This window comes from Coregonus lavaretus, assembly GCF_964263955.1.
Source record: "Coregonus lavaretus genome assembly, chromosome: 18".
Classification (NCBI taxonomy): domain Eukaryota; kingdom Metazoa; phylum Chordata; class Actinopteri; order Salmoniformes; family Salmonidae; genus Coregonus; species Coregonus lavaretus.
Genome location: NC_140005.1, coordinates 25,426,110 through 25,440,306, shown reverse-complemented (window position 1 = coordinate 25,440,306; position 14,197 = coordinate 25,426,110). Strand labels below are relative to the sequence as shown.

The 14,197-nt window shown below is 45.0% G+C and overlaps 1 pseudogene across 1 annotated transcript in view; it reads right to left on the bottom strand.

Annotated features, from left to right (window-relative positions):
- Positions 1 to 14,197, bottom strand: part of LOC311145607 (leucine-rich repeat-containing protein 9-like) — a 33,292-nt pseudogene that overhangs the window by 4,065 nt on the left and 15,030 nt on the right. The window contains exons 9-23 of the transcript in view: positions 13,983 to 14,137; positions 13,362 to 13,473; positions 11,532 to 11,673; positions 11,219 to 11,359; positions 10,963 to 11,066; positions 10,571 to 10,760; positions 10,130 to 10,456; positions 9,796 to 10,016; positions 9,570 to 9,690; positions 9,358 to 9,483; positions 9,132 to 9,240; positions 8,825 to 8,964; positions 4,549 to 4,686; positions 3,898 to 4,112; positions 426 to 477 (exon numbers count right to left, since the gene is read on the bottom strand). The product of the transcript in view is annotated as a leucine-rich repeat-containing protein 9-like (transcript). The remainder of the gene's footprint in view (positions 1 to 425; positions 478 to 3,897; positions 4,113 to 4,548; positions 4,687 to 8,824; positions 8,965 to 9,131; positions 9,241 to 9,357; positions 9,484 to 9,569; positions 9,691 to 9,795; positions 10,017 to 10,129; positions 10,457 to 10,570; positions 10,761 to 10,962; positions 11,067 to 11,218; positions 11,360 to 11,531; positions 11,674 to 13,361; positions 13,474 to 13,982; positions 14,138 to 14,197) is intronic.

Sequence of the window (14,197 nt, the reverse complement as noted above, 5' to 3'; positions counted from 1 at the left end):
TGTAAAGTGGTTTCTTGAATAAACAACACTTTCAGTCACCTCCTTGTCTGAAGGGCAAGTGGATAAACAGGTTAATGTCAAAAGTCTCATGGAATGTAGGCCTACATTAAACACCACACATTTGCTGCTACTGTAGACTGAATAACAGAACAGCTATTTCCATGTTAAAATGTTATGGGATGCATTTTTCTCCATTGTTTTTGAAGGTAGGCCACTCTGGTAGGCTACATTATGATCAAATAGCCACAGTAGCCTACTTGGCCACTGTTAAAACTGTAACTTAAAGCAGGTACAGCCTCAGTGGTCAGAGTAAAGTTGACCAGAATTTTCACAATATTCAAGTTTGCGCTCAGCAGACCTGAAATTTGCTCAGTGCCGAAAAAATGAGAGGAAACATTGGTTGCAGGGTATCAGGATCTCATTACCCAGGATGTGTTGCAGTCCTCCACTCAGACTGGTGTCACACCAAGGGGCAGCCTGGGACATGAGGGGCAGCAGAGCCATGGGAATGGGAATTTGTGTGGAGAGAGGGAGGGACGGTGAATACCACAACAATGTTATACCACAAGAGAGGATATACTGTATACAGAAATGTACTTTGAGTCAGGTGATATTATTGGGTTTCCATATTAAGTGCACATTGGGACACTTTAGCAAGTGTCTCAAGTCTCTCTGACCTCATTAATGAGTCCTGCACTGCCTCCTACCTACTCTTCCTGCCTCACTGCACCCGCTAGTCTCTGCTATACCCACACCCACGTTACAGTATGGATGACCAAATTGCTGCTGTCTTTCATCATGTGTAAACATCTAATATGAGAATGAGAATGATCACTCAATAATAATTCCAACGGTTGAATGAAAACAAAAACAAGAGGCGGGTGAGAGCAGGCATAAGCCTGAAACGAGAGGGTTGGGGGTCAAGAGAGAGGAGAGGGTTTTGTGTTTATGTTTAATGAGAAAGCCCAGGATCCCCCTCTCTCTCTCTCGTTCCTACATCCTCTGTTAATGAATACAGGGGGCCGGGTTGACCCAGCTAATAAGGGGCAAATCCATTGGTGCATTATCGGCCGTGGAATTTCATCCAATCAGCAGGATGAACTGAGATGGCTTAGGCTTCTTTTAATTCAGCACTGGAGGAGCATACTGCCCCAGTCTCTCATTATGTGCATATCAAATCAGGGAGACAGACTGGGAGTTTGATCCTTGGTTTTTGGTAGTTGTTGTTTGGTTGTTGTTTTTCTGTCCCCTGATTGATTTCAAGTTGCATTGCAGTTGACATGATATGGCCCGTTATTTGGGCTTTTAGAGAAATAAGGCCTTTGTGGCTTTTTAGGTCAGTCTCATAAAGGGCATGGAGAAAACTGTATCTTGTCCTACAGACCACTGGCAGATAAGACAAAGCTCTTACCAACCAAGTGATACACAAAAGACAGTCCCATAACTCTGTCTGTATATTTCTCAGTCAATAAGCTCTCACCTGGGCCTCTGTGCAGAGTAGCTCAGCCCTGGTCCTCTCCTCCAGGGTGACCATCACTCCAACCAGAACCTGCAGCCTGGAGAGGCGTTATACCACCGCCGGCCTATGGAGGGTTCGCCTTGCCCCCTAGTACAACAGAAAACATTTACTCATGTGGGAACTCAGAGTGGCTGCAAGGCTGTCCTGAGAGGACTAAACTAGCATGGGGCTGTTTGTGAGTGCAACACATTTCTCTGAATTCACCACCCTCAGAGACCACACTTCTATCATCTCTAATGTTCCAGCTGATAGCCCCCTGCCCTCCCCTTCTCCCTGGTCCAGCTGATGGTCCCGCTGCTCCCCCTGGCCAGGGGACAAAGTCATCCTCTCCGGTCAGAGCCTTGTCTGTCCCAGCAGGAGGGAAGGCTGAGGGAAGGAGAAGGAGAGGAGATGAGAGGAGAGATGGTCTTGCCAGGGCACATGGGTGCAGCAGTGATCTCATGCGGCTGACAGCAGGAGGTATTGTCTCTGGAGCAGCTGTTGGCTCTCCACCCTGGCAGGATTAAGCCCCCTGGGGGAAGGGACAGGGGGATGGGGGCTGTGGGGTAAACAGGCTGGCACAGCTGAGCAGGCCTCCATGGATGGCAAGCCCTCTGCACTGATCCATGGGCTTCAGATGGGTGCTGAATCCGGGCCAATAGTGTCTGATAACGGCCCTGCCATTTGGTCAGCGGATTTGTCTCTGATGCCGGCCAGTTTGAGGCACAGCAGACGGCCCATCATGTAATCGCTTAATTTAGAACTACAGAGTTGCACTGAGTGTGTGTTTTGGTGAAAGTGAGTCTGTGAGCTTGCGTGTGAGAATTTGCGTCAGGTTTCGTCTCTTGGATTTCCAATGCACACAGAACTCAGGGGCTTTTCAGCCAAAATTAACACATACTGAAATACAGGCAAAGGAGACCCATAACGGGAATAATTTTACAATTCTGTCAAGCGGGTAAAACAATTCACTGAGCCCTTGCTTGATTGTAGTAATTGTAGCTTACAGTAGACATACAAGGTTGTAATCATTGGTAAAAAAATGTAACTCAAAGGATTCCCTACAACTGACAGCTCAATCAGGGATGGAAGCTAGCTTTATACTATATGTCCGCTACCATTTCATGCTTTTCCATTTTTCCTTCCCTACTCACTTCATACCAGAAGAATCTTTACCCATCAGAAGCATACACCCCCCCCCCCCTCACATTTGTGGTAGCATGTTGTGCAATAACCATTGAGATATATCCATTTGGGCCAAACCGCATCATAATTTTGGAGCTATGAGGTTGGCAGCTGATGGGAGAGATTACACATATGATCTCTCATTAATCTCATGAGAGTTTGGGCACCCAAAAGGGGAGCGGGGGCGTCTCTCTCCCCCACGGTTCATGACTGAGCCGGGCTGTGACTCACACAGACCCCCATTGTGAAGGGTGGTGTGTTGGGTATGATTGCTGCGTTTTCATGTCTTAATTGAAAACATGAAAAGATTAAGAAAGAAAAGAAGGGAAGTGGAAAGAAAACAAGCGACAAAGTGCAAATCACCCGCCTGGGGTGAGAATGAGATGTAGGCTGAGACCCTGATTACACGTTGGCTTGATTGTTCCTCATAACCCTGACCTTCAATCAATGTTGATTCTCCTTAATACTAGCTACCCCACACACGCCACAGATTGGTGGTAACGATCTATAATTATGGCACTATATTTTCACCCCTTAGTTTGCAAACACCGCAGATCAAAATAAAACATTTTAGACGCCAAATGTACTTTGCACATGATGAGTGCATCACCATAATTCACTAACTGCAGTACAGACATTTTGACTGAACTTAGTGGACATTTCCACACTGAATTAATTCCTCATTACAGTATACAAAACATTAAGAACACCTGCTCTTTCCATGACATAGACTGACCAGGTGAATCCAGGTGAAAGCTATGATCCCATATTGATATCACTTATTAAATCCACTTTAAATCAGTGTAGATGAAGGGGAGGAGACAGGCTAAACAATTATTTTTAAGCCTTGAGACATGGATTGTGTATGTGTGCCATTCAGACAAAAGACAAAATATTTAAGTGCCTTTGAACAGGGTATGGTAGTAGGTGCCAGGCACACCGGTTTGTGTCAAGAACTGCAACGCTGCTGGGTTTTTCACGCTCAACAGTTTCCCGTATGTATCAAGAATGGTCCACCACCCAAAGGACATCCAGCCAACTTTACACAACTGTGGGAAGCACTGGAGTCAACATTAGCCAGCATCCCTGTGCAACTCAATATTAGGAATGTGTTCCTAATGTTTGGTATATTCAGTGTATGAGTGCAAAGGAATGGCTCAGTATTGCCAGAAAGGGCAATGACTTGCAGTTGCAGGACACTGGAGGAGGGGTACCTGTAGTTTGTTCATGCCCAGCAACAGCCTCCTCAGTTCGGTAAGGGGTTGGAGGTGGTTGAGCTCCTGGAGGCGGTTCTCTGCCAGGTGCAGCTCCAGCAGGACAGCCTGACCAAAGAAGTTCTCCCCCAGGGCCTTCATCCGGTTCGGGTCCAAGACCAGCTCCCGCAGCCAGTGCAGCCCCTCCCAGCCCTCCACCTGTCTGTTCTCATTACCTGAGAGGAGAAGGTGGGATATGAAATCAGTAGGTAATTACATGACTACAGCTAACCCTCTTACCCATATGATTTGACCGGCATTATTGCAAATGACAACACTGAATTTCATAAACTCTGCAATTCACTCAGATACTGTGTCTGTGGAACTAGAAGGTGAGTGTGGTCTGGTCTGTACAAAGATGTCTCGACAGGTTCATAAAACGAAACCCAGGGTGGGATTAGGGTCAGACAGTCACCAACTGAAGAAAGAAATAATCAAATGCAAACAATGGCAGACAGAAAAAGGTACTGTGTTCCTGTGACCCATCGGCATGCCCATTTAGTTTCTATTCTTGTTGCCTCATCTCCCACCTGGACAGGTCTGAGTAAGCCTCTCTGGTGACTGAGCTGTACTTTCATGGGCTTTGAAACATGAAGGAAATTGTTACTGTACCTTGGAGGAAGAGTGCTTTGAGATTGGTGAGCCTGCTGCGCTGCAGATTGGCAATAATTGGAGATGCCATTGTGGCTCAAATGCAGCACCACCAGGCTGCCCATCAGTGGCTCCAGGTTGTCCGCATGGTCCACTTCCCTGAAAGAGAGGGACAGAGTGGGCACTCAGAGTTAGCTGCCTCTGACTGAACGCACTGCACTTTCTCTCCCCACTGCCCCATTAAGAAGGCCAGATCTCACAGGTGCACAGCAACTCAAGGCAATCACAGCACAGGCAGACCACACAAAAGCCTGACCCCCCCAACCCCCTTCCCAAATGAATTCTCTTTTATGTGCCGTTTACTTTATGTGTAAACTCTCCTCTGGTCTTTTTCAATAGTACCAGTGAAAAGGAAGATTTATGCTTTTCTGAAAACAGCTAGCAGAAGCCTGAGCTTTGTCACTGCAACAGGTTAGTGCTGCCCCAAGTGGCTGAAAGTAGAAAATACTATATTACAACAGAAAATAAATGAGTGCTATAACAACCACGTACTATACTGAGACCGTGGCGATTTTAGCATGTAAATCTTGGTGGGGAAAACTCACCCAAAAATGTTTTAGATGCATGCCAGCAAAGCCACTACACAACACAACACTAAACAATACATTAATTGCACTATAATGGTGACAAACGGTGCCCACAAACTGTTAGGGCCTACATAAAGCTGTCCCAACAGCAGAGTCCCAACAGCAGTTCCATCACCTTACCACTGGTACACCTGGCTATCAGCGGAGCCTTGTCTGGCAGCGAAACAGTTCATTCAGCCTCATGTACTTCCTTTTAAAAAAACATAGCTGATATGGCTGACTTGCTTAAACAAATGTGGTTTCTACTGACAATTGAGATGTACAAACTATGGCATAAGGGGACGACGAGCGAATAAGAGGCAATCCGTAATTTCCATTAAGACATTAATGAGCAAGCTACGATGGACGTAGTCAATTTAACTATTTGTTCAGAACTTTTTTAATGTACAGCGGCAGAATTCAGAACATGGGCCGTACTGACAGTGTTCTCTCTGTACACCAAGTCAGAACCATAGGATAAATAAAGGGGGCATATAAGCAGACAATGAAAGCTCTTACAATATTCAATGATTACATCTCTCTAAAACAGGCTATAGGCTACATGTGCACCACCAAGTCAGAAAAAAAGGGACCAAATTATTAGGGTGAGGGACATGGGCTACTACCAGCTTACTACACAACATACACTTAGTATTACTTTCTTAGCTACAGTATACATACAGTGGGGAGAACAAGTATTTGATACACTGCCGATTTTGCAGGTTTTCCTACTTACAAAGCATGTAGAGGTCTGTAATTTTTTATCATAGGTACACTTCAACTGTGAGAGACGGAATCTAAAACAAAAATCCAGAAAATCACATTGTATGATTTTTAAGTAATTCATTTGCATTTTATTGCATGACATAAGTATTTGATCACCTACCAACCAGAAAGAATTCCGGCTCTCACAGACCTGTTAGTTTTTCTTTAAGAAGCCCTCCTGTTCTCCACTCATTACCTGTATTAACTGCACCTGTTTTAACTTGTTACCTGTATAAAAGACACCTGTCCACACACTCAATCAAACAGACTCCAACCTCTCCACAATGGCCAAGACCAGAGAGCTGTGTAAGGACATCAGGGATAAAATTGTAGACCTGCACAAGGCTGGGATGGGCTACAGGACAATAGGCAAGCACCTTGGTGAGAAGGCAACAACTGTTGGTGCAATTATTAGAAAATGGAAGAAGTTCAAGATGACGGTCAATCACCCTCGGTCTGGGGCTCCATGCAAGATCTCACCTCGTGGGGCATCAATTATCATGAGGAAGGTGAGGGATCAGCCCAGAACTACACGGCAGGACCTGGTCAATGACCTGAAGAGAGCTGGGACGACAGTCTCAAAGAAAACCATTAGTAACACACTACGCCGTCATGGATGAAAATCCTGCAGCGCACGCAAGGTCCCCCTGCTCAAGCCAGCGCATGTCCAGGCCCGTCTGAAGTTTGCCAATGACCATCTGGATGATCCAGAGGAGGAATGGGAGAAGGTCATGTGGTCTGATGAGACAAAAATAGAGCTTTTTGGTCTAAACTCCACTCGCTGTGTTTGGAGGAAGAAGAAGGATAAGTACAACCCCAAGAACACCATCCCAACCGTGATGCATGGAGGTGGAAACATCATTCTTTGTGGATGCTTTTCTGCAAAGGGGACAGGACGACTGCACCATATTGAGGGGAGGATGGATGGGGCCATGTATCGCGATATCTTGGCCAACAACCTCCTTCCCTCAGTAAGAGCATTGTAGATGGGTCGAGGCTGGGTCTTCCAGCATGACAACGACCCGAAACACACATCCAGGGCAACTAAGGAGTGGCTCCGTAAGAAGCATCTCAAGGTCCTGGAGTGGCCTAGCCAGTCTCCAGACCTGAACCCAATAGAAAATCTTTGGAGGGAGCTGAAAGTCTGTATAGCCCAGCGACAGCCGCGAAACCTGAAGGATCTGGAGAAGGTCTGTATGGAGGAGTGGGCAAAATCCCTGCTGCAGTGTGTGCAAACCCGATCAAGACCTACAGGAAACATATGATCTCTGTAATTGCAAACAAAGGTTTCTGTACCAAATATTAAGTTCTGCTTTTCGGATGTATCAAATACTTATGTCATGCAATAAAATGCTAATTAATTACTTAAAAATCATACAATGTGATTTTCTGGATTTTTGTTTTAGATTTTGTCTCTCACAGTTGAAGTGTACCTATGATAACAATTACAGACCGCTACATGCTTTGTAAGTAGGAAAACCTGCAAAATTGGCAGTGTATCAAATACTTGTTCTCCCCACTGTATATCTCCCTGGCATATTACATAATTTATGCATACAATACATTTTTGGACTCACCTTGTTGTGCTGTGTTCCCTTGAACAGGAAGGTAGCGCGGCGGTCCTTCCTGGACAAATGTTGTCATCAAAGTCTGGCATTCTCTGGATTTATGGTGCTTTCAGACAACTGGGAACACGGAAAAAAACAAGGTTGAATCATGATGACGTCAGTGATCTTCAGGTCGGAGCTCTCGAAAGAGGCCCTAGTTCCCAACTTGCAATTCCGAGTTGGATGACTGTTCAAAATGTATTTTCCCAGTCGGAGCTCGTTTTTTCCCCCAGAGTTCCCAGTTGTCTTGAACTCACTGAAGTCTGAGATTTCCCAGTTCTGAGTTTCCAGTTGTTTTGAGCACAGCAGAAGTCATGCTGGATTGACAGCATGGCCAATGTTTTGAATGTTTATCCTTTTAAGCTTGGAAAAGAGACCCTTAAACCCAGACTTGGACCACACACCCACTCCACTGAATAGCAGGCTAGTGATTGCTTTGCAATGCTTGCAGTTAGCCACTGATTCCTCCCAAACCACTCACTGTTGAATTTGCGATTTCCAACTTGTTGTGTAATGTTCATGTCCAATGGCCGATGAGCAGCGATACATTTTATCTATAATTTCTCTTCATTATTTCTCGTCATATGACAAGGCTTTGCCAGTAGATTGTCGACTTGATACATAATGATGACTGCTAGCTAATATTTTGAAAGTATGATGTTGACATGATCAGTCCAATCAAAGCTACTGTAGATATAACGTGATGTCATTTTATCTGTGGCCAATGACCTTGAGCCTTCTTGGATGGTCACTTCTAAAGTAACTCTATGGCAGCACCCAAGAGGTTTGAATTTTCGAGCTCTACCCATAGATGTTGTGGCGACGTAGTGTTCCCATGTGTGACAGAACACTGATCCAATCACAGCGCAAATAGAGAACATTACCAACCCCTACGCTCCATATTTTCCGCTGGCTTCCCCACCACCACAGAAAGCACTGAGCTAGGCTGAAACACCTGCATTTTGGAGCTGCCTTACTCAAGAAAGCAAAAAAGAGACCAAGTTTGTATGCAGCTTTATTAACTCAATTATATTTATATATTTTTTTACATTGTTTGCAAACTGATATGTGACACGTATTAATGCCAAAATAACATGCAAAACAGGCAAAAACATTTAAATTGTTATAGCTAAACAGGTGGGGCTCAAAACTGAATGACGAGTCACCACTGTACTGAGAAGACAGAAATGGTTAAAGCTTTTCATGAATTGTTCATTTCCACATCACAAACTGTGTTTAAAAAGTAATACATTTAAATGTTATGTTCAAATAATAGACTTTAATCTGTAGTGCTGGTACCTGCTGCCTTTTGAGGAGCCCTGCTAGCCGTAACCAATGGAATTCACCTTGTGGGAGAGAATCTGTCTGTTAGTCAGGTGGGCCTGGGCCTTCTGCCTCGGCAGGATGGACTCTATGTGGTTATTGTTCAAACACAGAGCCTACATGGAAGAAAGGAAGAAAACAATTTTTGTTAATGGTTTAACCCAACTGTTCAACTGACGAAGTGAGAGTCAAATTATTTGACAAATATCACAGACAGAAGAGTCAGACAAGCTTGTGGGAGAAAGCAAAACAACACATGGGTTAGTCTGGCCGGTTGGCACACCTTGATGTTGGGCAGGTAGACAAGGCCACTGAAAGAGGTGAGGTTGTTGTGCTCTAGGTTGACACTGCGCAGGTTGTAGAACAGGTCTGCTGGGGCCAGGTCCACCATCCTGGGGAGAGAGGGAACACTTTATACATGCTCACTCTGTTTTACTCTCTCTTCTACTCATCTAAAGGTGACTGAAATACTGTGACGTACTACTACACAGTACAGTATGCTCAGTAACCTGATTGCGCAAGATTGCAGGTTGAGATCAGCAATGTCAGAGTAGTTGGAGTGTCCCAGTTTCTCTGCCACCATGTCAGGGATCAGGCGTCCACCAAACACATCCTTGGCATTCTCACGTCATTTCCTACGGATCACAGTGACATCATCACTTCTGTTTCTCTCAATTCAACAAACAGATTCAGAACTGTTTTGATTATGATGTAAACATACCACTGCGATCCCATCCAGCGCCTTTAGAGAGGGTAAGTGGAACACCACATAAATCCCAGTTTTCCAGTTTCTCCACTAAAGGATTCCCATACAGACCCAGAATGATAAAGTTTGTCAAAGCCTAGAAAAAAACAAATGACAAAAATAATAACTGTGGTCTTGAAATACGAAAGAACCAGAATATACAAACATGATATCATGCTTGGCTGTGTGAGGCTCTGCTCATCTTCAGGTGGTAGATGTCTCGTGTTATGGTGATGATGTTGTTGCCGATGTACAGCTTGAATAGGGAGCTGGCCCTCTGCACCCTGTACAGGGGGCCAATGCAGTTGTTCTCCACACACAGGAAGTGCGGGTTGGACAGCCGGTCCAGGATGTTGCCGTCCAGACAGGACAGCTTGCTCCCATTCACACTGAACTTAGAGAGCTGGTGCAGTTTGGCCACACCTGAGAGGACAAAGATAGGGAGGGGAAACCACATACATCTGTGATGGACATGATTCCCTTGTCAATAACACATCATTTTATTTTTTGTGGAGACCATTGATATTAGGACTGACAGTCTAGCCTAGAGATGAAGCTGTCATTGAGAGACAGCTCCTCTAGATGCTGGCAGTTGTCCAGACCCTCCACTTTAGCGATGTCGTTGTCATTGAAGGAATCCCAGCGCAGTTTGACCAGTTTGTCCAGGTTGATGAGCCTAGAGAGCCTCTGGTGTCAAGGTTAAGGGCTGTGATCTTCTCAGGGTTCAGAGGTCACTGTTAAATAAAAAGGCTGCACTTGTACCACAGATGAAGCACCTGGAAAGAACCCTCTGTCACCAGCACATCATCCAGGTGTGTGACAGTCATCAGACATCCCAGAACAGTCATCCTCACTGCCTCGGGCTGGGACCAACACATCACTTTCATCACCACAGTGTCTGGTTGGTCTTGATGTACGGATTATGGGCACTCTAAATCTCATGTTAGAGCAGGTGTTAGTGTGTGCTGTAGTATTACCCTGTGCCAGGGATTGTGACGGGTGTTCAGTCCAGTCGCAGCAGGGCGGGGCCGTGTTTCCGGAGCACAGACGTCTCCTTTCTGGCCCGGTTGAGCTGCGTAAGTCCAGCTGCTTGAGACGCCCCAGCCGCCTCAGCCCCTCCAGGGACAGCAGGTGGTTGTAACTGGCGTCCACAAACTCCAGGTTGTGCTGAAGGAACACAGGGAACATAATGTATGTAGGACTCTTGTGTGCCTCTGCTGCTGGGCCCTGGGAACTCAGGTTGGGCTCGGTCCTGATAGGAGGGTACATCATAGTGGAGAGGACAGACGGGTGGTGAATATCAGCACCTGGTTAGTGGATTAACAAAAAATGGAACATCGAAAGACAAACAGGGTATACTTTTTCCTACCTGGGTGTTATACTCAAATTCGATGAGGTACTCCGGTAGGACAAGCTCATGGTCAAATAGACTGCAATCACAGCCGCTGTGGATCTTGGAGGAGCAAGGCCTCTCTATAAGTATAGAAGTCTCAGGTTGGTCAACAGGAGGATGGAACAATAGTATGTTGACTTTTTTTGGTGGTTTTCATTAAGAGAGAACTGTCACCAGTAAAAAAAAATGTTGTTCTGAAAAGTAACAACTGTGATATTTCAAATGACATTACCTCCATTTGTCTTATGGCCCTGCTCTGGGCTCATCTTGTGGTAAACAGAATGAGTTTTAGGATAGTTGAGGGGGTCCACTGAATCTCCTTCTCTGATAGGGAAGCTGCGGCCCAGGTACACTTTGGACACAAAGATCTGACCTGGAAAAAGGAGGACAGTTAAACAGAAATGAAATGGTTCTCTCTGATACATCAAATTCTAAACCAAACAAAAATCACTTTTACATTTACATCCTGATTTATATCCTCAAGGTTTCATTAGCAATGCAAAGTAATTGAAGTGTGTGAAAGGATGAAATAGGACCGTACAGACCGTGTCTGAAAAGGAGAGGGTCTATGCTCTGCTTGGAGGTGCCTTGGTTGGCCTGTCACTGTGTGTACTCAATTCTAGGCCTGTCCGTCACACTCAGGCTGTTAGACAAGGGTACAACCCTCTCAATGCCCAGGGCCCAACACAGACACAAGACACAATCTCAGGAACTAAAACAATGGTCCAATCTCAGGCATAGCGTACAGTCTAAATAATACCTCATACATACAGTGGGGAGAACAAGTATTTGATACACTGCCGATTTTGCAGGTTTTCCTACTTACAAAGCATGTAGAGGTCTGTAATTTTTATCATAGGTACACTTCAACTGTGAGAGACGGAATCTAAAACAAAAATCCAGAAAATCACATTGTATGATTTTTAAGTAATTAATTTGCATTTTATTGCATGACATAAGTATTTGATATATCAGAAAAGCAGAACTTAATATTTGGTACAGAAACCTTTGTTTGCAATTACAGAGATCATACATTTCCTGTAGGTCTTGACCAAGTTTGCACACACTGCAGCAGGGATGTTGGCCCACTCCTCCATACAGACCTTCTCCAGATCCTTCAGGTTTCGGGGCTGTCGCTGGGCAATACAGACTTTCAGCTCCCTCCAAAGATTTTCTATTGGGTTCAGGTCTGGAGACTGGCTAGGCCACTCCAGGACCTTGAGATGCTTCTTACGAAGCCACTCCTTAGTTGCCCTGGCTGTGTGTTTCGGGTTATTGTCATGCTGGAAGACCCAGCCACGACCCATCTTCAATGCTCTTACTGAGGGAAGGAGGTTGTTGGCCAAGATCTCGCGATACATGGCCCCATCCATCCTCCCCTCAATAAGGTGCAGTCGTCCTGTCCCCTTTGCAGAAAAGCATCCCCAAAGAATGATGTTTCCACCTCCATGCTTCACGGTTGGGATGGTGTTCTTGGGGTTGTACTCATCCTTCTTCTTCCTCCAAACACGGCGAGTGGAGTTTAGACCAAAAAGCTCTAATTTTGTCTCATCAGACCACATGACCTTCTCCCATTCCTCCTCTGGATCATCCAGATGGTCATTGGCAAACTTCAGACGGGCCTGGACATGCGCTGGCTTGAGCAGGGGGACCTTGCCTGCGCTGCAGGATTTTAATCCATGACGGCGTAGTGTGTTACTAATGGTTTTCTTTGAGACTGTGGTCCCAGCTCTCTTCAGGTCATTGACCAGGTCCTACCGTGTAGTTCTGGGCTGATCCCTCACCTTCCTCATGATCATTGATGCCCCACGAGGTGAGATCTTACATGGAGCCCCAGACCGAGGGTGATTGACCGTCATCTTGAACTTCTTCCATTTTCTAATAATTGCGCCAACAGTTGTTGCCTTCTCACCAAGCTGCTTGCCTATTGTCCTGTAGCCCATCCCAGGCTTGTGCAGGTCTACAATTTTATCCCTGATGTCCTTACACAGCTCTCTGGTCTTGGCCATTGTGGAGAGGTTGGAGTCTGTTTGATTGAGTGTGTGGACAGGTGTCTTTTATACAGGTAACGAGTTCAAACAGGTGCAGTTAATACAGGTAATGAGTGGAGAACAGGAGGGCTTCTTAAAGAAAAACTAACAGGTCTGTGAGAGCCGGAATTCTTACTGGTTGGTAGGTGATCAAATACTTATGTCATGCAATAAAATGCAAATTAATTACTTAAAAATCATACAATGTGATTTTCTGGATTTTTGTTTTAGATTCCGTCTCTCACAGTTGAAGTATACATATGATACAAATTACAGACCTCTACATGCTTTGTAAGTAGGAAAACCTGCAAAATCAGCAGTGTATCAAATACTTGTTCTCCCCACTGTATCTGCTGTTTTAAAGTCGTCCTCTGGAATGTGCAACATCTAATTTTTCTCACTGGTTCTTTCAGGAGAATACACATATAATAGGTACTCCAGCCAGTGTTTGTAATTCCTGCACAAAGATTAGGAGTAAAGAAAGCGTAAGGATCCGTCTCAAAACAGAGCTACTGACAGGTGTAATATTGCAGTTTATGTAGTCTGTTCTTCAACTTTTTCTGTGTAATTTTAGACAGAGAGCCAGTATGAGGAACTGCACTCAGGCTAGATTGAACAGTGGCTGGTGCGAGAGAGAAAAAATATCTGTAGAGTTCAAAAGGTACTCGCACTCCAATCTTTAATGGAAAAACAACTAGTTGGCCGAGATGCAAAAATATATTTAATTTAATCCATGCTATAAAGAATACAAAAGGTGAAAGTGCAAAGTGTTTAAAAGTGCTTAAAACACCTTTCGGATTCTTTTGACTTTGAGTAATTACGTATATTTGTGCGTCTCGGCCTACTTGTTTTTTCCATGTAATAATTTTAGACATAGACACATAACACTGAGGACCTGAGGTGAATATCAGAGTAAAGGAGAGAGGTGCCATTTTAAGATTTCCCAGTCTCATCATGGGCACTCACTGTGAGAACATTGTTGACTCCTCGCTGGCCAACAGGGTATGAAGCTTGTCCTCGAAGCGAAGCCGCGGTTATGGATGTGGACGATACGGTTGATCTTGATGCCAGTAATGCCATAAGCCTTGTAGTCCCACACACAGAAACGGAAGGAAGTAAACCTGTTGGGAGGAGAGAGAAAACAGTGGACTCAGTAGCTAAATGCTGCATGCAAATCACCT